We start from the raw sequence: 22,704 nt of genomic DNA, 5'->3' as shown, positions 1-22,704 counted from the left end.
ATTGTCCCATGGAAGCATGGAATTAATTAACTTCACCTTATGAAGTTATGATACAGGTAACTGATCTAGTGTCATAAAGTAAACTGCTTATTTTTCTTTTGTTATAACAAAAGCTGATCAATTCTCTTCATTGGCAGCATCTGAATGCTCATCTGTTCTGGCCTTTGAGCATCATCGAGCGGTTAAGGCATGCATGACGCCATGACCCTGCAGGAGGATCAAAGAATCCAGGTGCAATACTCCCTTCATGGTTGGGCTAATGGGCTATCCTTTGTTACTGAACAATTAGCTACTCTAGCGTTTAATGTACCTTGTTGTAGTGCCGAGGCAGCGCACTGAATGTTGTGCAGTAATCTGAACCTCAACATTACAAAGTTATTGTATGGTGGTCCCTGAATTTCAAATAAGTAGAAACTGTACAACTGTTTACAGGATCTAACAACAGACTCTTGAAGAAAAAACGCGTCCAGACTGACCCCCCTCCCCCTGAGCCGCTCCCGCGAGCGACTCCAGGGGCAAACCCTAGCCCCGACTCAGGCCCTCCCCTCCCGATCTCCCTCCCCCGCCGCCGCCGCGAGGCGCCACCGAGCAAAGCCCGGCCGGCGTAGGTGGCGGCGGGGCGCTCTTCCCTCCCGGCGCGTGCGGCTCAGAACGCGGGTCCGAACGGCGCGCGGGGGCGTCGGGATGCCGTGGGGCCTGGCGGCGCGGTGGCGGGCTTGCGGAGCGGGCGGTCTTCTGCTTGGAGGTGGGTGGCGGCGTTTGAGGCTCCGTCGACGCGCGGTGGCTGCGGGGCGGCGTCCTTCGGGCGGTGGCGTGGGGGTCGCTTGTGCCCAGATCTGGCCGGGTCTGGCACCGGCGGCCCGTCGGCTGGCCGGGGCTGCGGACAGCTTGGCCCACGACCTTCTCCTACCGGCTGCTTGCTGGGCTAGGGGGCGGGCGTGGTGGCGGCGGTGGTGGTGCGGACTGTGGGGGGCGGTTAGCCGCATCTCGTGATGCATCCTGCTGCGCCTCGGTGCCGCGGGCTCCGGTTGGCTTGGGCTGCGGTCGGCTGGGGCTTCGTGCGTCTCGACGGAGGTAACAGCGGCGTGGTGGTGGCGGTGGTGGGCCGAAGGTTGGAGACAACGGCCGCGGCGGCTTTCGGATTTGACCTCTTGGGGCCGCAGGCCGCGAAGGCTAGGGCTGCGGGCGGCGGCCCTGACCGAGGCCCCCTCGACTGGTCGGGGTGGCGGCGCAGTGGCGGTGGCTGCGGGGGTGCGTGCTCGGCGGCTGCTGTGGTGGTGGCAGGTTCATTGCGGCGGCGGCCAGATTTTCCTGGCGTCAGCCGTTTTTAGGCTTCTTGTTCGGCCTTCGACCCCTCTCCTCGATGTCCGTTCGCTTCTCTCTCTGGAGGGCTGGCCTTCTCCCGGTCGTGGTCCATCATCCGTCTCGCACCCGATGCCGCAGGACCGAGCTGGTCTCGCGCCCGGCAGCAGGACCGACCCGTCTCGCACCCGGTGCCGCAGGACCGAGCTGGTCTCGCACCCGGCAGCAGGACCGGCCCGTCTCGCGCCCGACGGCAAGACTGCGCCCGTCTCGCGCCCGGTGTAGCAGGATGGCTCGATGGAGGCTTGTTGTGGCCGACCTACTGGGTCTCGGCGTTGGGACCGGCCAGGAGTGTGAAAGGCGGATCCTTTCCGCCCGTCTCTGCGGTGGGGGTAGCGGTGGGGCTCGGGGGACTTGGTGTCAAGGTCTTGGAATCCGGGGCGGCGGCCCTGGTGGTGGTGGCGCGGTGCTCATGGGCAGAGCTCGTGTCTCGGTGCTGCCCGGCTGCCACGGCCGTGTGGGCGGCGTGGTAGCCGGGGTGCGGCGTTCGGTGGCGGTGAATGTTGGTCGGGGTGAAAACCTACTCTATCTTCGGACGGGCTGGCGACGACGAAGATCGCTCCCTTCTTGAAGGCGTCATCGCGGCTATCACTGCCCGTCGTGGTGCTCGAGGGGAAACTCTGATCCTCGAATCGGGCGGTGGCGACGCTCCGGTGTCGTTTCCTTCCTGAAGGCACCGCCTTGAAGCCCACGGTTCGTCATATGCAGCGTCACTTCTTCGGATGAAGCCCCCGGTGGCTCTTGTAGTGCTAGGGTGTGTGTTGCTGCGTTCAGCGCCTATGTATCCTGCCTTGGGTGTGTATGTGTTGGTGGTGGGTGAGTGCAGTTGTACCGGGCACTGTGGATCTTTGCTTTATATATAAAGCGGGGGGCGAAAGCCTTTTTCGGTAACAACAGACTCTTGCATAAAAGGTATATAGAACTGAGAAGAAACAGAGGCATCACACATCTAACTAATGATACAAGAGTTCACATATCCTGAGACGGAAGCTACTTGGGCATAGATTTTGCGTAATAAATATCTTTATGCTAAAACCTTGGCTCAGGTAAATGTGAGGCCTTCTGACTCACCTTTTTGGAAGGGTTTGATGAGAGTCAAACAGTTTTTTTTCAACAAGTCAAAATTTATTGTCGGGAATGGTGCCACTACGAGGTTTTGGGAGGATACGTGGCTTGGGGAGACTCTCCTTGCACTTCAATATCCTACTTTGTACAACATTGTGCGACGTAGAGAAGCCTACGTTGCAACTGTTCTACAATCCACTCCCCTCAATATTAGTTTTCGGAGAACGCTAGTTGGAAATCGTTGGGAGGCCTGGCTACACCTCGTTAGACGTTTAATGGAGGTCCGGCTGACCCAGCAACCAGATCAGCTGTATTGGAAACTTACTAAGAACGGTGTGTTCTCGGTTAAATCTATGTATCTGGATGTCATTAACTCTAGCGCTGTCCCTTCCTCGATTCACGTGTGGAAAGTAAAGGTTCCCTTACGTATCAAAGTGTTTATGTGGTTTGTGCATAAATAAGTCATTTTGACTAAGGATAACCTGGCAAAACGCAACTGGGTGGGCTCATCTAGGTGTAGCTTTTGCGATCATAACGAAAGCATCAAACACCTCTTTCTCGATTGTCCGTTGGCTAAGATTCTGTGGCGGTCGATTCATATTGCGTTCAATATCAATCAGCCCACCTCTATCAACATGCTATTTGGAACATGGCTTGATGGGGTTGATTCCGATACTGCAAGACACATTCGTGTTGGCGTTTGTGCTTTACTTTGGGCAGTATGGAATTGCAGAAATGATTTAGTATTTAACAGATCAACAAACATTCACTTTTTGCAGGTTATCTTCAGGGCCACGGCATTCATCCATATGTGGTCGCTACTCACTCCGACGGAGGCCAGGGAGCGTTTGGTTACTGCGTCTACCCGATGGGAGATGGTAGCGCGGGATATTTTCAACCGGTTTGAATGGCGGTCATGTAATAGGATAGGCATGTAGTGCTCCTTTGTGTTTGCCAGTCGGTTGTGGGTTTGGGTTTGAGCTCTTTCGAGCCTTTTGTTTATCTTCACAACTCGATACTTGACGACTTTGTTGCTGGACTTTATTTTTAATAATATGAGCCGTATGCATCTTTCTGATGCAGAGGCTGGGGTAAACCTCCTTTTTGAAAAAAAAATCTTATTAATGATACAAGAGTTATCTTGCATATAAGTACATATTTGTGTAGTATAAACAAAAAAATGCAGCGTGCTTCACTAACTCAGGTTACAAAGCTCTATTAAATATAAAATGCTTGTTTGGCTTGGCCCTTCTCGGGAAACCGGCAGGAGCTCTACTTATTCATTAAGAAGAAAGCAATTTGTTACAGACACATTGATTTCAAAAGAAAATAGAAAAACACGTTACACAGCTTGGAGTCTACTCCCAACACAAGAACAAGATAAAACCGAAGCTTGGTTTGACTCTGCGAATCCCATTTACCTAAGTGGACCATCTTCCACTGAAGAGGCTAAACGTCATGCCATTGCTGCCGACTGTGCAAGGCAATGCCGTGTATTGATCGAAACCTTCATTCTGCGTTAGGGCCAACATGCTATAACTTAAGTTTGTGGGTGGCAGCTCGGGGAGCGGCATGTCACCGTCAAGGTATTGCATGACCTGCCGCATGCTGGGCCTTGTGCTGCAAAATGGATGTGCACACAACAGTCCTAGCTGTAACACGAGATGTACCTCATCAGCATCATACTCTCCTTGTATCCTCCTGTCCGTTGTGTCTGTTAGTGATCCTCTCTGCCAATGCTCGACAACCCAGTCGTCTAGCAGCTTTGGACCATCCTGTGAACAATTGTTGATTGGCCTTTTCCCACAGGTTACCTCAAGAACGAAAATGCCAAATGCGTACACATCTGTTAGAGGGGATGCTTTACCGGTGCGTGCTAGCTCTGGGGCTATATATCCAAAGGTACCAAAGCCACACGTGTTGTTTGTAGGTTGGTGCCACGGTCATACAATCTTGCAAGGCCAAAGTCACCTAGATGTCCATTCATTTCATCGTTAAGAAGAACATTGCTTGCTTTGATGTCTCGGTGGATGACAACTTTCTCCCATTTCTCATGGAGGTAGAATATGGCAGATGCAACACCTTTGATGATCTGAAGCCTCTGCGCCCAATCCAGTGTGGTCTTGTCTGCTTCAACATACAAATACTTTTCAAGACTACCGTTTGGCATATATTCATACACCAACGAGAGTTCATCTTTCCTCCTGCAATAACCGAGCAACTGGACAAGGTTGCGGTGTCGGAGGCGGCCTATGCTGACAACCTCGGCGATGAACTCCTTGATTCCTTGCTTCGACTCGTGGGACACCCTCTTCACAGCAACCTGCAGCTTAGAGACTGGAAGCACACTTTTATACACCTTCCCGAATCCTCCACGGCCAAGCAGATTCTTATTATGAAATCCTTCTGTAGCTAGCCTGGAACAGATCCTTGTAGGAGAAGCGGTGTGGCCCAAACTCATGCTCCCAATCTTCATATAGTTCAGCGTACCTTATTCTCCTCCTCACAAATAGAATAACTGTTGTTCCCACAAGCAGGACAAGTGTGACCATGGCTATCGGCAGTATGATCTTCAACAGTTTGGATTGAGCTTTTGGGTCAACCCGAGGCAACTTCGGCAACTTGGCGATGTCTATGGTTGGAGGCTTGGAGCAGGACGGTTCATACCAAAGCTCCAGCCAAGCACACTATATCTCAAGCTGATTATACTAGTTGAAGCCGAGAAGCCAATATATGCTGGATCCCCCAGCACTGTTGAGATGTTGTGGGAAAGTGATAGCAATGGCCTCGACGGTTTAACTACCTCGAGGGGAGCCAAGGCCACGTTGATCCGTGTGGCCGCGGCATCATACTCCACCCACATTTGCATGATGTCGTGACTAACTAGGAGCAAGATGTTGAAAATACCACTCTTGCCATCATAGAAACCAGCAGGAGATTTCGCCGAGGTTTTACCTCCGATGGAGATGCTGACATCGTTATCATTGTTTTCCTGGAAGTTGTTATCTTGGCGGCAAGCTTCAAGCACGACTGCAAATATGCTCTTATTTGTGAGACCCTGATGGACAGAAAAGTTCATGCTGTTGGGACAACCATTAAAGTTGACAGAGGCCATGCCGAAGACAAAGGATATTGAGAAGGACTGCACTGCCCCACCAGGCGACCTGCGGAACTGCCATGGAGATGGATAGAGCCAAGCGTCCCATTGGTCAGCTCAAGGACCCCATCTGGTGTAACCATGGCCGCACCATCGAGGATAAGATTGCTGCCGGAGAAGCCAGAGTAGACGAACTGGTCATCTTCACTCGCGGTGGCGGAGGATGAAAGGAATATGGTCATCCAGAGGAGGAAGGTTAAGTGGAAGGCTAGATGCTCCATAACTTTATAACTAAATGAAGATGTGTGGAACTGGAGTGCCTCCTTAGACTATGTATGCAGTCTAAGAAGATGAGTGTATCTGTAGAGGTGAATTGTGGTATCACCCAAGTATGCTGTCGCCAGTTTATTTGATTCAAGGGTAGAATCGCTGCATATGTACTACTAGTCAAGTCTTATTTCCATCGAATACAAATATTTTATGTTGAATGAAGTGAGAAAGCCAGGGTTTCTCCTTACGTCCTGACTAGAGAACATAAGAGACGATGACCTGGCCCGGTCGCTTGTTCACCTAGGAGAAAAGTAGGAGTATTACTGATCCTCGCAAAAAAAAAAAGTATTACTGAGCGCGCTTCACCATCGATGGTTGTCACTTGTCAGGCAGATGTCCCATTTGTCACGGCTTCTTCTCGACGTGATGTTTACTTTGCGTGTTTGGACGGGCGCATAAACGATCAGAAATGTTAACGCCCACACGTGTGGGCGCTGACCATCTCGATCACACGCATCCATCACTGTCCAGTACTTTATGCACGGATCTTGGCACAATCTGGCTGATTTTCTGTGCCACGTAGGACAAGGCGTGTGTGTGGTGTGTGACATAGTTCGCCCGCACGTTAGTTGCCACACGCGGTCAGTGGTTGCCACTTGGGGGCATGCGGTGGGAACTGCTATGCTCCCGCACGCCGCGCGCCGACCGTGGTTGACATCAAACACGTCGCGCACTTCGCCCCCCTCCCCCTCACGGTTCCATTTACTCATCCCCACAGTTACTCGCACAACCCACTTCGCATTTCAGACGATTGAAGGAGAAGACGAGGGGAGAAGGCGACGGCGGAGGCGGAAGAGTCGACGGCTTTCGCGGCCGTCGGTGGTGCTCGCCGGACCGGAGCGGCTTCGCCGGAGCGCCTATAGGTTGAAGTTAATGCTTGCTCTCACTCTCACAATCCTTGCCTGCATTTTCTCCCCTTCCCTCCGTGTTCGATGCTTCGCTCGAGATTCATAGAGATTCAGGCGATTTGGTGATGCGCCGGCGTTCTCGTCGGCGGCGGAGTCCTGTGCTTGTCGTTTTCGATGGCACTGGGCAGTTTCGTCGCCGCCGCGGTGGCGGTCTCGCCGGTGTGGCTCTGCCTGTCCGGAGACACACACTGGTTGTGCTTTGGGATTGGGCCGTTGTTTTCCGGTCTGATAGTTGCGCATTGCTTCGAATTGGTGTTTGCGATCAGTTCAGGGAGAATTTTGGGGATGAATTTCAAGTCACTATAGTTGCCATTGAACCCTAGATCTAGTTAGTTGTTTTTCAAACTGCAGTATGAAGGCAAACGTGGTAGTTTGAGTAACTGTCACGACTGTATGGCAACTAATTTCCTGAATGGCTGTGATAGTTGCCACAAACATGCTTTTTCCATGTGGCAACTAATTTCCTGAATGACTATGTTAGTTGCGACAAACATGCTTTTCCATGTGGCAACTAATTTCTTGAATGACTATGATAGTTGCCACAAACATGCTTTTCCATGTGGCAACTAATTTCTTGAATGACTATGGTAGTTGCCACAAACATTCTTTTCCGCGTAGCAACTAATTTTCTTGAATGATTGTGATAGTTGCCACACTGTAGGAATGGTAAAGTGTAGTAAATCGGTAGTCACTGCAGTTTCAGCAACCAATTGCACTGGATGGCATCTAATCTGCACATCAACTGTATCTGTCGCCATATGGATAGTATATTCTTGTGGCAAATAGACTGTGAACATACTGTGGCTGTTGCCATGTTGTAGACAGGATAATGTGGCAAATTGGCTGCATAACATGGCAACTAACTTGCACATCAATTCTGTCAGATGCCATATACATGCTTTCCATGTGGCAAGTATTTGTCTGAACACAGCATGTCTGTTGCCATGTTACAGTCAGTATAATGTGGCAAATTCATTGTACGACAGACTCAATTTTTCGTGTTTTGCCATGATGACTGTTGGAGATATGCCCTAGAGGCAATCATGTATGATGATATTTCCTATGTATTTATGAATAAAGATAGTCCTTGGACATTATCAATGATGTGTATCAGCAAGTACGTGACTTGTTTGTGGGACTATGCATTGTATGATGACTGTCCTAAAAGGTCCCTAGTCGAAAGGGTTGTGTGGACGCGCAGCCGACTAGACTAGCATATGACACGGTCGATGGCTTGGTCTCACTAGCCATGGGGCATTGGATGCTAACCGGATAATATGGACTTGGAAAGGTCTGGTCGGATTCAACGTAGTCAGATCCGAGTCGAGATAAGGTCCGAGTCGGACAGACCCAACTATGAGACACAGCGATATGTCATCTGTGAGTCTCTAGTAGAACATACGTTCTATGTCCTAAGACCTGAGCTGAAGCATGTACTCGAGATGGTGAAAAACTTGCTTTGGGCCGACCAAACGCTACTCCGTGACTGGGTAGTTACAAAGGTAGGTTTCGGGTATGTCTAGTCCCATGCTGCGAGACATGGTCGAGCAAGATGGGATTTGCCCCTCCGATCAGGAGAGATATACTCTGGGCCCCTCGTGTGATCCGACCAGGATAAGCATGGCCATGCAACAAGGATTATGAGATAATCCGGGTAGTGGTTGGGATCACTGGAACGAGAAAGAGGTCGGGCTAGCACAAGGATGACAGTCTCGCCTTGAGCTCGACAACATATATCGTGAGGCAAAGGGAACAGAAGTGTGACACGTTGTACAAGTTCGCCTAACCAGCTTCATAGTCTGCTTAGTGGTCGGCACGCCTTGCTAGAGGCCGCTACCAACCGTGCAGGTCGGAGGTGATCCAAACTGCGACCAAGCTGACTTGAACCTAAGGGGTCGCACGCTTAAGGGAAGGAACCTACGAGGTCGGATCCGAAGACACTGGTCGGATGTGATCCGAGCTGTATTCGGATTGTGGCTGAGTAGACTTGTGGGCTTTAGGGTCCATGCGAGGCCCAAGTGTTGAGCCCGCGACGGACGCCTATATAAGGTGGAGGTGCAACGCACTTATGTGGTTGATTGCTTCGGCGCTGCGACTAGGGTTTGCATGTGTTGCGAATAGACACCTCCACTCGCTGCCGACTGTGTGATCGGACCTAGCAGTCCGCCACACGGTGTTCCTCGTGCACGCGCGGATACCATTAGAGGCGGTGCACTTGCGCCGCTCCGGCGAACTTGTACGTGGGATCGGACGACCGGCTGTTTGAGGGAGATCGGACGAGGAGGAGACGATCCACGCGGAAGCGCTGCCCCAACTCTTCTTCCGCTGCACGGCACTGCGTTTCTAGTGGTAACGAACTATGATCCATCTCCCGTAGCATGTTCTTGGTTGTTCTATGCGTTGGAAATTTTAATTTGCAGTCGACGCACCCTACCGTAGATCCCAACACTGATATCTGAATACACTGTGGCAATTTCAGGTTGTTCATTAGATGTTTTTCATTGCTTTTTTGAATTCTGTGTTGCATTTTAACATGGCAATTTCAACCTAGCACATTTTTTGCCATTGAACACATGTCAAGTCATTATTGCATGAGGACAGGGTGTGAGCTGCCACATCTCAGGTTTGTGCAGTGGAGGATTTTTTGACTTTCTTTCGTACTATCTTGTGCTAACATGGCAACTTCAACATTTTGTTTTTAAGTGCATTTACGATCTGTACATTTTTTTTCAAATGTAACCAATGTGATTAATTGCCACATTTATGTTTTTGACAATCATAGGGGGGGTGCGTGCGTGTTCATGTGGCATTCACTAGTTGACATTTTCACTCGAGCTCATGCGGCAAGGACATTCTGTTAGGTGGCAACTGCCTACTCCCTGCATTTTCATTTCCACCGTGATAATTTGGTCTGTTCTTACCTCAACAGAATGGCTTGCGGTGATCATCAAAATGATGATGATGATTTCATGGATCCACCACAGCAGAATCGGGCAACTGGACGGAAAAAAGAGGGTGACGAGGTAACTGTCCACACACCCTCCTCCTCCTGCATATGTTATTGGTTGCCACCTTGAGCTTTGTAGTCGTCTGTCATGAACTAACATTTCATGACAGTGAAAACACGGCAACAACTGAGCATTTCTTTGTTTTTTGCAGAAGAAGAAACATACTCGTAACAGGGCCTCCCAGGAACGACTGACTTCATTGACTGACAGATTTACCGACGATCAGAAGGGAGCTGCTGCTGAGATGGGTATGCAGGCTCTGATGAATGTCCGGTGCACGAATCTAGTCAACCCTGTATGCGACTGGCTTGGTGAGATTTACGACCCCGCCTCCAGGGAATTTGTGATTCCGGGACGTGGAAGACTGCCGTTGAACGAGGAATCTGTTTTCTGCACTTTGGGTGTGCCCCATGGACATATCAAAGTCCCGTATGAGGTCAATAACAAGATCGAGGAAGCGTTGTTCCCCCGTTTGTTTCCTGGTTTGGAATCCATGCCGAACACGTCTATACTAGCAGATTCGCTGCAGGCCATGACAACCCATGGCGAGGTTTTTAAGATGAAACTACTCATGTACCTCATCTCAGCTGTTTTCGCGCCGACCACTTCTCTTCGCCCAAGCCACAAATGCTTCCCCATCCTGGTGAATGATCTATCTTTACTACATTATTTTCCTTCAATCTTTTGGCTTCAGATGTCATGTGCAAGATAGTCACTGCCAGTGTTCTTTGATGTTTTTTCGATTTGGTTTTTGATGCGGCAACTCGTTGTCCTGAAAATTGTGCGGTGCAGGCGAATCTGAAAGATGTGAAGAACATGAATTGGTGTAAGTTCATTGCCGACTTCCTGCATGATGCATTCTCAAGCAAGATGTACCAGAAGGGTTGTCGACTGCATTTAATGGTATTTTTTTCACCAGTCCTTTTCTGTGAACACTCTTTTTAACACCTTTTATTTTCATGCATGGCAACCTGATCATAACAAGATGGCAACTGCCATCATGACAATATGGTAACTGCCATCATACTATGATGGCAACTGCCATCATGACAATATGGCAACTGCCATCACACTATGATGGCAATTAGCACATACAGATGACAACTTCTTCTTTTTCTCTTTTTTCATGCACTTCAACTTGATGATTGTAGGAACATATATTATCCTGTTTTTTCGCAAAATACCATGATGGCAACTGATATTTCTTTCTTTTTAAAATTGTCGTACATCAGCTCATGTATGTCGACTGTCTTGATCTGTCTACCGTGGATTTCACTGGGATAGGAGGCCCGCCGCCTACGCACAAGTTTGCTGTTTCTGCGTGGACTATCGATGCTGTCAAGGTTGTGCTTGCTGCAGACAGGGTAACTGATACCAAATATTGAAAACTGCACGTTAGTCCTGGTTTCTATGTCTACACGACATTCTTACAAATTTCTGCGACATAACATATGACAAATCACCATGTGGCAACCGTCTGTGGTTAACAAGAGATGACTACCTTTGTTAGCCATGGCTGTCTGCGTACGGTATCCATGACTCACTCCACATGGCAACTTTGTCATTTGTGCTGAAACTTATATTCGCGTCTTCTTTCTTTGTTGCATTTTACAACACATGAACTGCTATCAGTGTTCATCATTCTCTCTCTTACATCCTAGCTATTGTTTTTTGGTTTTTTCCAGCTGATGGCCAAGCATGCTATAGACTACAACGTGTTTGGGGGGCCTCAAAACTTCGGAAAGTGGATGGACGTGCACTCAGCTCCGTCTTGCCCTACTGAGGTAATCAAAGATATATATATCTATGGTTGCCTTGGATTATTTTTTGATCTCGTGCAAGTGACTGTAATATGATTGGTTATTGCTGCTTCTTGTTTTGTGCGCAGGCGAGGGCATTTGTTGAGCATCTAATTGGGCAGTTTGCATCTGGAATGACCGGTTTGCTCGGGAAGTTGGTTGAGGGGTGGACGTCCCTTTATGGCTCTAACAGCGATGCGGTTGCGAGGCAGTTCACTATATTTGTCCCAGAACGGACACATCGGCCAACTGGTTGCCGTGGCCGGTATGACTACAACAGTTCCCAAGAGCTTGCTGACACACAAGATGACCTAGATGGAGACGCTGGTCTTGACAAGGATGACGACGATGCATGGAGAACGTGAAATAGGACACCGATGATGATGAACATGTTGAAGTTTGTGCAGGTGGTAAGAAGGGAAAGGATGCACCAGATGTCCCTCCATCGGAGAAAGTCAAAGAACATACGGCGGCGAGAGGCGATGGCGCGTTGCCATCAAAGAGGGGGAGGGCTCCAGAGGATGTTGGGCAGGGTTCTCTTGGCAAGAGGTCTAGGACCGATCCCGTAGCTGCTAGGAGGAGGTTCGACTTTAATTTTAGTTTTTTTATCTTGTCTATATTTTTGGAACAGACTGATCCCTTTCTGCATTTGTTTTTGCTAAGCGCGGCACTGAGTTTGCTGTGTTACAATTGCCACCCTTTGTTTCCTCCATCTTATACGTGCAGTGAGGCGACAACTGGTGGACGAGCAGTTACGAAGAAACAGGCACCGACGCCAACCCGTGTTTCGGCTCGGTTGAACAAAGGTGCCCCCATTGTTGGTGACACCCCTTCCACCAAGTCATCTCCTCGTATGACGACGTTCAACACTAGGGATCCTGTCGTGTTGCCAGACCTGAGAAAGCCAGTCAAGAAGTAGGTTTGCCATGTGCTTTCATTGACATAGTGCTATATTTTTGATTTTTCAATACATCCTTCAGCTTGTCACATGGGCTTCTGTCATCATCCCCACATGGCAACTGCTATTTTTCAAATGATTTTCTTCCTTTTTAACTACATGGCAAACTCCTGCTTGCTTTTACATGGCAACTGCTATCTAGGCCAAATGGCAACTCTTATTGTACCTACATGGCAAGTGCCATCTTTCCATTGGCTTGTGTGCTCATCCCATACCTAGTTTTGAAATTGCATTCCTGGTACATCAGACATTTTTATCATTCTTCAAGTTGGCTACCATGGCAACTCTTGCTGGATTTGCATGGCAACTGCTAACTAGGCCACATGGCAACTCATATTCCCCTTACATGGCAACTACCAGCTTTTCCACCTATTTTTTCATTTTTTTTAGATTTCTACCATGGCAAATATTGTTTGTTCTTTTTTAATACCTTTTTCATGTGCTTTCTTTTTTTTCCAGGGTGAAGAAGACTACTGCACGCGGGGCCAAGCATATCATTAGGGACCCACTCGAACGCCTTCATTCAAAGTTGTCAACATGAGGCAACTCAGATGTTCATGAGGCGCCAGTCGACAAAACTGCTGCTGAACCGTCAACTGTTCCAACTAACTATGACGCAAGTGGCCGACCATCTCCGCCGGTTGCAGATGTGCAGGTTAGAACAACAGGCATCCGTACATCAGGGAGTGACGAGTCGGTATCTGCCAGGACAGCTGAAATATTGCCAACTCTTCTGGCAATGAAGGATGTTGTTGTGAGCCATGCCACCCCATCAGCAAGCATTGAAGTGTACGCTCCCGAGACCAACCTAAGCAAGGAAGATTCCTGCTCATCTGACACTGATTCCAAGCGTGTGCGTGGTGGCACTCCTGTGTCCATGACAGAAGTGGCTGAGGCGGCAGTTCATAATGATATGCTATCTACAGATGAGAGTCTTGGCACAACAGCTCCAGCTCCTGTTGGTGCAGATACTGCTAAGGCGACTGTTTCGCGTGCTGGTCTTCCACCTAGGCGTCGTAGCCCCCGCAAGCAATCAACATACATACCCAACGCACCAGCTGTAGCTAGGAGCAGCAGAGATGAGTCTGGTTATGTTCCTGCGTCCACACTGTTCCCGCCACCTGCCAAAAGCAATGCGATGGAGAAACCGGAAGACCGGAGCACAACTGATGCAGGTGTCAAGCCGGGCATGAGTGACACAGGTGAACATCCGAAGCAGAGTGCGCCTTTACCCGCAGTGGAAATCCCCAGCTTAAATCTGCTCACTTCCAGGCTCCCAGTCAATGTTGGTGTCCCCAACAGCCCAAACAAGAAGATTGTCAAGAAAGCTGCGGCTGATACCGCTGACAACACAACCCGCCCTACAAATAAGCCCGATCATTCTGTAGCGGCCGATTCAGATATGTTTGTTGATCTTTCACCCTTGGATTCTGCCCCGCAAGTTGTTCACGGTCCGGCCAGTAGGCATGAGAGGCACCCAATGGCCTTCACCCCACCGAGCTTCAGCCTTGGCATCAGTCAAGATCAACCAGTGGTGCCAGATCCTATGCCAGTTGCCTTTGCTTTCCCGGGAGTCATGCCCGCAATGATGGCGCAGCCAATGGTCGAGGGCAGGAAGGCTGTCAAGTTCGCAGAGCCGATCATCCAAGGTACATTTCTTACGTGCTTATCATTTTCTTGTATACATCTGTGTAGTCTAACTTTTGTACCAAGCATTCTTTTTGGGGTTCTCACTTGTGATGGCAACTGTTATGTGATGACATGGCAACTGGATTTGCTGCACCATGTTACCTACAATTTTGTTGCCATGGTGCATTTTACATTCGGCAATCACATGGCAACTGAAGTTGATTCAACATGGCAACTGTAGTTGTTGTCACATGGCAACTACAGTGCAATACACATGGCAACTGGATTTGCTGCACCATGTCACCTCTATTTTTGTTTCCATGCTGCATTTTTCGTTCGGCAAGCACATGGCAACTGGAGTTGACACAATATGGCAACTGTAGTTGCTGTCACATGGCAACTACAGTGCACTACACATGGCAACTGGATTTGCCCCCACATGGCAACTCCCTACTTTTTGTACCTACATTTCACATCATGCACCCTATCTTTTCACATTCCATTTGTTTTGTTTTTCCAGGTACCCTAACCCACTTTTTTGATGCTTGCAGGCACCCCTGAGGAGATTTCACCGTCACTTGATGAAGCTTACCGCAGGATCGAGGAGGCAGCATTGTAGAGGAGGTCCTCACGAGGTCAGGGGCAATCAAGTTCCAATGTGCCTGCAGATACGGTATCTGAGGATACCATTAGGAGTGCCACCCTTGGTTTTGTGAGGCAGCAGAGGGTAGTTCACCCACCTCCCGCGGAAGACTACGAGCCCGAAGTCAGGGCCACAAAGGAACAAACCCAGCTGTACGATATTGTCAAGCGATTTGGTAATGCGAGGGCCAGCAGCAAGCACATGAAGGAGCTGAAAGCGTAATGACAACATTTTTGCTTTGCTCTTTCTACCATTCATATTTTTTTTCTACTTTCTAGATATGATCTGCTTACGTTTTAGTTCTTCCTTTTTTACTTAGTAGACATGATTCTTTCATGTTATATCATTTTCATACAGCTCATGTTTGGACAGAACTAAGGTCATTCAATGTGAAGCGACGTACGTCGACCTGGGTGATCTTGTGAGTCTGTGAGGCCAAACGGTAAAATGTCAACAAATGTAGTTGCATGCGGGATTGACTACATCAACAAGTATACGGATATGTTTCTCGACAAAACAATCATGCATTATAATGTGACCTGCAAAATATGGGATGGTGACTTCCACCACAAAATCCCGAGGAAGAATTTTGCTCAACACGGTGAATTCAAGCTCACAGTGAAGAAATATGTGAGTACTCCTTCCCTGTTTGCACTTTTTTTCACATGGTATGGTTTTTTGCCATTATCTGCACTCTGTTTATGTGGCAAATGTTTCATGTCGCATCAGCTACCATGCAAACTGACTTTCTGATTTTTGCATACCGTGCAAACTATGTGGCAACTTCAAAGTAAAATACGCGACAAATTTTGTTCATACATGGACAGCAACTTTCTTTCAACTACCCACTATAACTAAACATTCTACGTGATTCTACTTTTTTTGTCCCTCTGCTGTTCTTCATGTGAACTCTGCTTCTCATTTCCTTCATTTTTACTTGCAGGTCCTGTTCCCCATGTTCCAGGAGCTTGCACCATATGACCCACATGACAAGTGTGGTCACCACTACGCGATCTGTCTTGACCTGAAAAACCAACGCTTTGAGGTGCTTGATTCAATGCGTTCGGCAGCTGATGCTGACCTTACTTCGCATGCTGAATTCTTCATCAACAACGTCAAAGAGACATGGAACCGTCACTACGAAAACTCAAAGGTCCAGATCAGACATTCCCCGATTGAGTATGTGGCGACTACGAATCAAGGGAACACGTAATTTCCTACCCCCTCCTTCATGTGCCATTTACATCAATCCCACCCCTCTTTGTTGTTACATCTGAATTGAAGTTTAACATTGCTATGTCTGTCCTTTTTGCGAGTTCACCTCACTATTTTTCTTGTGCAGGATGGACTTTGGCTTTCACACATTGGAATACTTTGCAAAGTGGGAAGGTAGACTTGTTCCCGCTGTCACAGCTGCAACGGTTGTTGAGCTCCAAAAAATTTACACATGGAGCTACTTGACAAATGAAGATTTCAACAAGCGGTCCGGAGCACGAGAGTTTGTGGAGGAAGCTGTCAAGAAAGTCATCAAGAAGTACAAGTGATCACGTGGCGTTACACACCGGACACATACCTTACATTATGTTGCCGAGGAATGTAAGGTACTATCTTTGTTCTTGTCAAAACTATGTCCGTGTGCTATGTTATGACTGCAACCTTGCGTAGCCTAGTATGTAGTGGTGGTGTGCGAGCGACATTTGAATATTTTGTATAATATATGTGTGGATGTGAACCTATTTAGGCGTGACAGCAGATACGTTTTATGTTTATCATTATTATTATGGTTTCATCGTTTGTAGCAGCAGTTTGCTGCTTCGAATGCGTCTACGATGTTTTAAAACATGGCAAATGTAGTTCATCAGATATGGTTAGTGAAAGTCATCGTCGTTTTTCATTTGGCTGTTTTGCTTCTTTCTTTTTCATTGCTAACTACACCGGCTAGCATGGTAGTTTGATCATGTAGCCATAACCTTTCCCGTGGTTGATGCACGTTACGCTTTTTTCAACTTGTTTCCCATACATTTGCACACAACACACTATGTATGACTAAACGCGTCGAATTAACATGGAAATATATGCGATGCAGAGTCATTACAAATAACATGGCATATTTCAGTACAGCTAACATGGCAGATTCAGTACAAACAAGACGACAGATTCAGCATAAACTACATGGCAGATCCAGTACAATTAACATGGCAGATCCAGTATAATTAACATGGCAGATCCAGTATAAAATATCATGGCATATTTAGAATAAAATAGCATGGCATATTTAGTATAAAATAGCATGGCAGATTAACTACACATAACATGGCAGATTAAGTACCCACAACATGGCAACTTCAGTTATCCATTCAATGTATTTTTCCTTCTACTTCTGATGCCCCTCAAGAGTCATTCTCCCAATTTAAAAAAAATTCACAACATCTAGGCTACAAAACAAAATGTCCACAAGGACCATGTCACACCGCCCCAATTTTGCTTACGGATTGCCCGTCCCTTTCTTTGTTTTCTTGTGTTTTGCTTGAATCTCCAATCCCGATTTGTACCTTATCTCTTTTGGATGCCCCTTTGTGATGGAACGGGGCGGGTTCCTGACCTGGGTTTGTTTGCTTGCTGTTCCAGATCCTATCTCCGAGTTTTCAGATGATGGCCCCGTGGACAAAGGCACACTTGATGTGCGGGGGAACCTGTGTAAGGCTTCCTCAGCTTTCCTCTTCTTGATCTCATCAAGCTCACTTTTCAGGGCCTTCTTGTGTTTTTCTGTGACTCTCGCTGTCTCATCACTCTTACATGCTTCATCAATTAAGTCAGCATAGTTCTTTGTCAGCACAACGTGCCTCACGGCTTCCATGGTTGACTCAGGTCTCTCGTCATGCACAGCCAGAACTGTGTTTGTTGTCTGCGGCGCCAACGTGTCGTCAGCGTCCCAAGTCCATCGCCGCCTTATGAAATGGCGGGGCATCCATGTCACAATGTTCATGTCCATTACTTTTAGTATGTGACAGCACACAATGCCGTCCCATTCAAACTTGCAACATTGGCAGTAGTATTCGCCTTATCCGATCGAGGCTTTCACGAAGTAGTTCCTTCCTTTGTCCGAGTCTTCAGGTTCTGAATCTGACATGCCCAAAATAGAACACACCTTGAACGTATGTTCGTCCACCTGGAAAGCCGTGAACATGCTGGCACACTTTATTTCTTCCTGGAATCTGCAAGTTTTGTGTGTTTTCTATTAAACTATCGTGCGATCTTTTTTTGTAGCACCTTATGTTGTCATGTAAATAGAAATATATTTTGTCTGAACATGGCAAATATAGTACATTGAACATGGCAAATATAGTAGCTTGAACATGGCAACTATAGTACATTAGACATGACAACTATAGTACATTACACATGGCAACTGTAGTACATTAGACATGGCAACTGCATTACATTTTCAACTGGCCATCGTTATTTCCACACCAACATTCCCAATGGAAGCACATTGCATAAAACATGGCAACTGCATTTTATTAAACATGGCAACTACAGTTGAGTAAACATGGCAATTGCATTTCAGCAAACATGGCAGTTGCATTTTAGTAAACATGGCAATTGCATTTCAGTAGAAATGGCAACAACATAACATTTTCAGTTGACATTGGCATTTGCATACCAACATGCCCAATGGAAGTACAGTGCATTAAACATGGTAGCTATATTTCATTGAACATGGCAACTGCATGTGAGTAAGCATGGCAAACAGTATTTTCATTGAACATGGCAACTGCAGCTGAGTAAGCATGGCAAACAGTATTTCATTAAACATGTCAACCACAAATCATGGCAACTGCATTGCATTCTATATGGGACCTACTGCCTTCGTGCTTTGTGTAAATAAGACTGTAACGCAACTGACTTACTTGTTAAAGATCTTGTTGGTGTATATCTTGCTCATCTGCCTCTCCATCGGTAAATATGTTAGCAATTTTGGCTGCTTTAGCACGGTGTTCGCTTCTTGCTGTTGCTCAGATCCCAGTATTTTTTGTTGCAAAGCTGTGTACTGCTTGGCAAACTGTAGCAATGAGTTGCCAGGGCTCACGTACCGCTTCAAAACAGCATTGAACCCCTTGCTGTGCTGTGTAGTCTGCAGAAAAGGGAAGAAGCACTGCATGAAGTAGGCCGGCACCCAATACATTCGCTTCTCCCACAGGCTAGCAAGAGTCTCGTTGTCTTGGACTTGATATGTTTCAATCATGGCCATGCAGCTCCTTTCAAACTCCTCCACCATCAAGCTGTGGTCCACGCACAGCTTGAATGCCTTGTGCAGCTTCGGACGGTCAGCAAAGAACGGTCCTAGCGTCTCCTCAGCCTTCTTTATAATGTGCCACCTGCAGTGCCTGTGCACTGCCAACGGAAAGACCTCCTCTATGCCTGCACACATACTAAAATCCTGGTCTGTTATTATGTTCATCGGAGCAAGTCCATCCATGCACTCCAAGAAGGTCTTGAACAACCAAACGTACCCATCCGTGTCTTTGTTCTGAACGAGCCCACACCCGAACTGCAACGATTGATTGTGGTTATTTATTCCTATGAATGGAGCGCACAACATCTTGTACATATTAGTGAGATACGTCGCGTTGAATGAAATGCAATCTCAGAAATGTTTGTAGGCTCTTCTTGCAGCACCATCCACCCAATACATGTTCCTGACACGGTCCTCATCGTCCAACCTTATCCTATAGAAGAAATCTGGATCTTCCTTCGCTTTCTCATCGAAGTAGGCCATCGTGGCTTCTATGTCAGCCAACTTGCTCTCTCTACAGTATTTTGCCTTTAGGTTTGTGACGTCAGCTGGTATGTAGGGCATGCTACTCAGAGTCCCATTTTTGCTATGGATGAGTGATAGTATCTGCACCATTCTTGATGGACCGATGTTACAATCATGTAGCAGCTTTATGAATTTCCTCTCGAGTGGGGTGAATCCTCTGTGGGCGGTCAGAAACTTCACCAGGTCGAACTTCTTTATGAGTTTGTGGTTGTGCTCGTTAAAATATTTAGTGACCACATACTGTGTTCCATCTCGTTCAGCTTACACCGGATAGGGCATCCCGTCTTGAGAACGATACCTCTCTTTCATTCCGGAACGACAGGCGCAACACCTTTTCCTTTCTTGTTCCTTCGTGCCTTGTAGCACCTCATCTCACCTCTGCTGTACTCATTAGTTTTCTTAATTTTCCTATGGTATTCGGTGTTGACCGCAAACCCATGGAACTTTGCATATGTCTGGTAGAATTCCTTTGCTTCTGCAAACGATTCAAATCTCTGCCCAACATACGGTGGCTGAGGTACCACGATCTCTGATTGCCCATCATCTTCATCCCCTTGTGCTTCGTCATCAGTTTCATCATTCACTTCAGTATCGGCGGCAGTTTCATCTACTTGAGTGTTGCCAGTGCTTGTGTTCAAAGGGGTGCCTGTCGGCATTGCTGGAATGATTGCAATTTCCGACTCTGACTCGGCATTGTTTGCATCATGATTGTCGGCAGGCTGGTGGAACGCGTCTTCCGTGCGCTCAGAGCTCCCCGCAGTAGATGTCCCTGCACTGCTATTCAATGTAGTTGTAGGCCCTGTAATAGAAAGAACATGTACGAGCGTAAGATTTTGCCATGAATAACATGTTTATCGTAACGGATCACATCAACTTCAAGTGATCTGGCATGACATCATTCAAATAGCAAGCCGTGAGTCTGCCTGTGGACATGCATGGCAACTGTAGTTGTCCAGTCATGGCAACTACAGTCCAACAAACATGGCAACTACTGTTGCCAATGCATGGCAACCAGGTCATTTCAGTACAAAAACTTGGATTCTATATGCATGGTAGCTGCAGTCCTACATACATGGCAAATACTGCTGCCAATACATGGCAACCAGTGTGTTCTAGCATCAAAACTTTTGTATTCTAGGCTTGAGCTTACTAGGCAAATGCGATCAACCATTAGTGCTGCACACATGCTTTTAGCAGTTGGCAAATCCCGAAGACAATATATGAATCATTGCACAAACCACTTGTTAGCGTTTTCCGTTTGATTTTTTCCACCATCACCGCTACAAACCTTCTTTTTTGTCACGTGCTATTCCCACAAAAACAAATGCAGTGCTATTTTTGCGGTTCAAATTTTCCTTACCTTGTTGTGCTGCATGTGCCCATCTTGTGTGGTCTGTCACACCAAAAAGACGTGCTCTATCTGCAATATGTGAAGCTTGCCATGAGACGTTTGCTGGGGCAGCACCACTGTAATAACCTGTAAGAATGGTAGTTGTTGGTCAATACATGGCGACTGCATTTTGTCCTGGCATGGCAATTGCAGTTGTCCTGGCACAGAACTGCAGTTGTCCAGTAATGGCAATTGCAGTTGTCCAGGGATCGGAACTGCAGTTGTTCAATCATGGCAACTGCATTTTGTTTATTCATGGTAACTGCAGTTGTTCAATCATGGCAACTGCAGTTGTCAACTATACTCCACTACTAGGAAAAAGCCTGCGCACTACCGGTGCGCCATTACTATCACGCCACCAGTATTTTTTACTAATGGCGCACCACTGGCGCGCCATTAGTATCTGGTATACTAATGGTGCACCACGCAGTGCGCCATTAGTATAGACCAAGGTGCGTCATTAGTATCTGGTATACTAATGGCGCACCACATAGAAGTGCGCCATTAGTAACATTTTTTTCATTTTTTTTCAGAATTATTTTTTATTTTTTTTTCAATTTTTTTTCTTAATCTCAGGTCACTATGGCTTAATCTCAGGTCAATATGCTTAAACTCAAGTCAAATCGCACTCCGTGGTCACTATGGCTTGCCATGAGACGTTTGCTGGGGCAGCACCACTGTAATAACCTGTAAGAATGGTAGTTGTTGGTCAATACATGGCGACTGCATTTTGTCCTGGCATGGCAATTGCAGTTGTCCTGGCACAGAACTGCAGTTGTTCAGTAATGGCAATTGCAGTTGTCCAGGGATCGGAACTGCAGTTGTTCAATCATGGCAACTGCATTTTGTTTATTCATAGTAACTGCAGTTGTTCAATCATGGCAACTGCAGTTGTCAACTATACTCCACTACTAGGAAAAAGCCTGCGCACTACCGGTGCGCCATTACTATCACGCCACCAGTATTTTTTACTAATGGCGCACCACTGGCGCGCCATTAGTATCTGGTATACTAATGGCGCACCACGCAGTGCGCCATTAGTATAGACCAAGGTGCGCCATTAGTATCTGGTATACTAATGGCGCACCACATAGAAGTGTGCCATTAGTAACATTTTTTTCATTTTTTTCAGAATTATTTTTTATTTTTTTTAATTTTTTTTCTTAATCTCAGGTCACTATGGCTTAATCTCGGGTCAATATGCTTAAACTCAAGTCAAATCGCACTCCGTGGTCAAACTTCCCAAAAGGTCACCCATCCTCACACTACTCCAGCCCAAGCACGCTTAACTTCAGAGTTCTATTCAACCCCAGCAACAGGTCACTTCACAAGCACTTGTTGATATATCTAGCATATCAATCCTATTATACCTTGTTGATGTCTAGGACTTTGTTCATGTTCATGACTATGATGAAATTTTGAAAAATATTTCAAACTTCCCGGTCATAGTACGTATCATTTTTTGAAAAACAATTCAATTTTTTTTTCAAAATCAATTTTTTTTTGAATTTTTTTGCCTCTAGATCTTGAAAGCCCCGTAACTTTTTTCTGTTAGGTTTTTGGGGATTTTGAAAATGTTTAACTTTTCGAGTAGATGATTTTTCATATATAAAACTTTTTAATCCGAGTTCGTATGCAAAAGTTATGCCCATTTTACAAATTTCCAGAGAGATTTTGCAAATAAAGTCGAAAT

The 22,704-nt window shown here is 46.9% G+C and overlaps 2 pseudogenes; both read right to left on the bottom strand.

Annotated features, from left to right (window-relative positions):
* Positions 1-3,848: 3,848 nt before the first annotated feature.
* Positions 3,849-5,805, bottom strand: LOC119361438 (annotated as a pseudogene).
* An 11,599-nt stretch (positions 5,806-17,404) lies between these two features.
* On the bottom strand, positions 17,405-19,579 carry LOC119368817 (annotated as a pseudogene).
* Positions 19,580-22,704: the final 3,125 nt, after the last annotated feature.

Source organism: Triticum dicoccoides, chromosome 2B (genome assembly GCF_002162155.2).
Source record: "Triticum dicoccoides isolate Atlit2015 ecotype Zavitan chromosome 2B, WEW_v2.0, whole genome shotgun sequence".
NCBI lineage: Eukaryota > Viridiplantae > Streptophyta > Magnoliopsida > Poales > Poaceae > Triticum > Triticum dicoccoides.
Note: the sequence above shows the minus strand (reverse complement) of the source record. Positions and strands in the feature narration are given on the sequence as shown.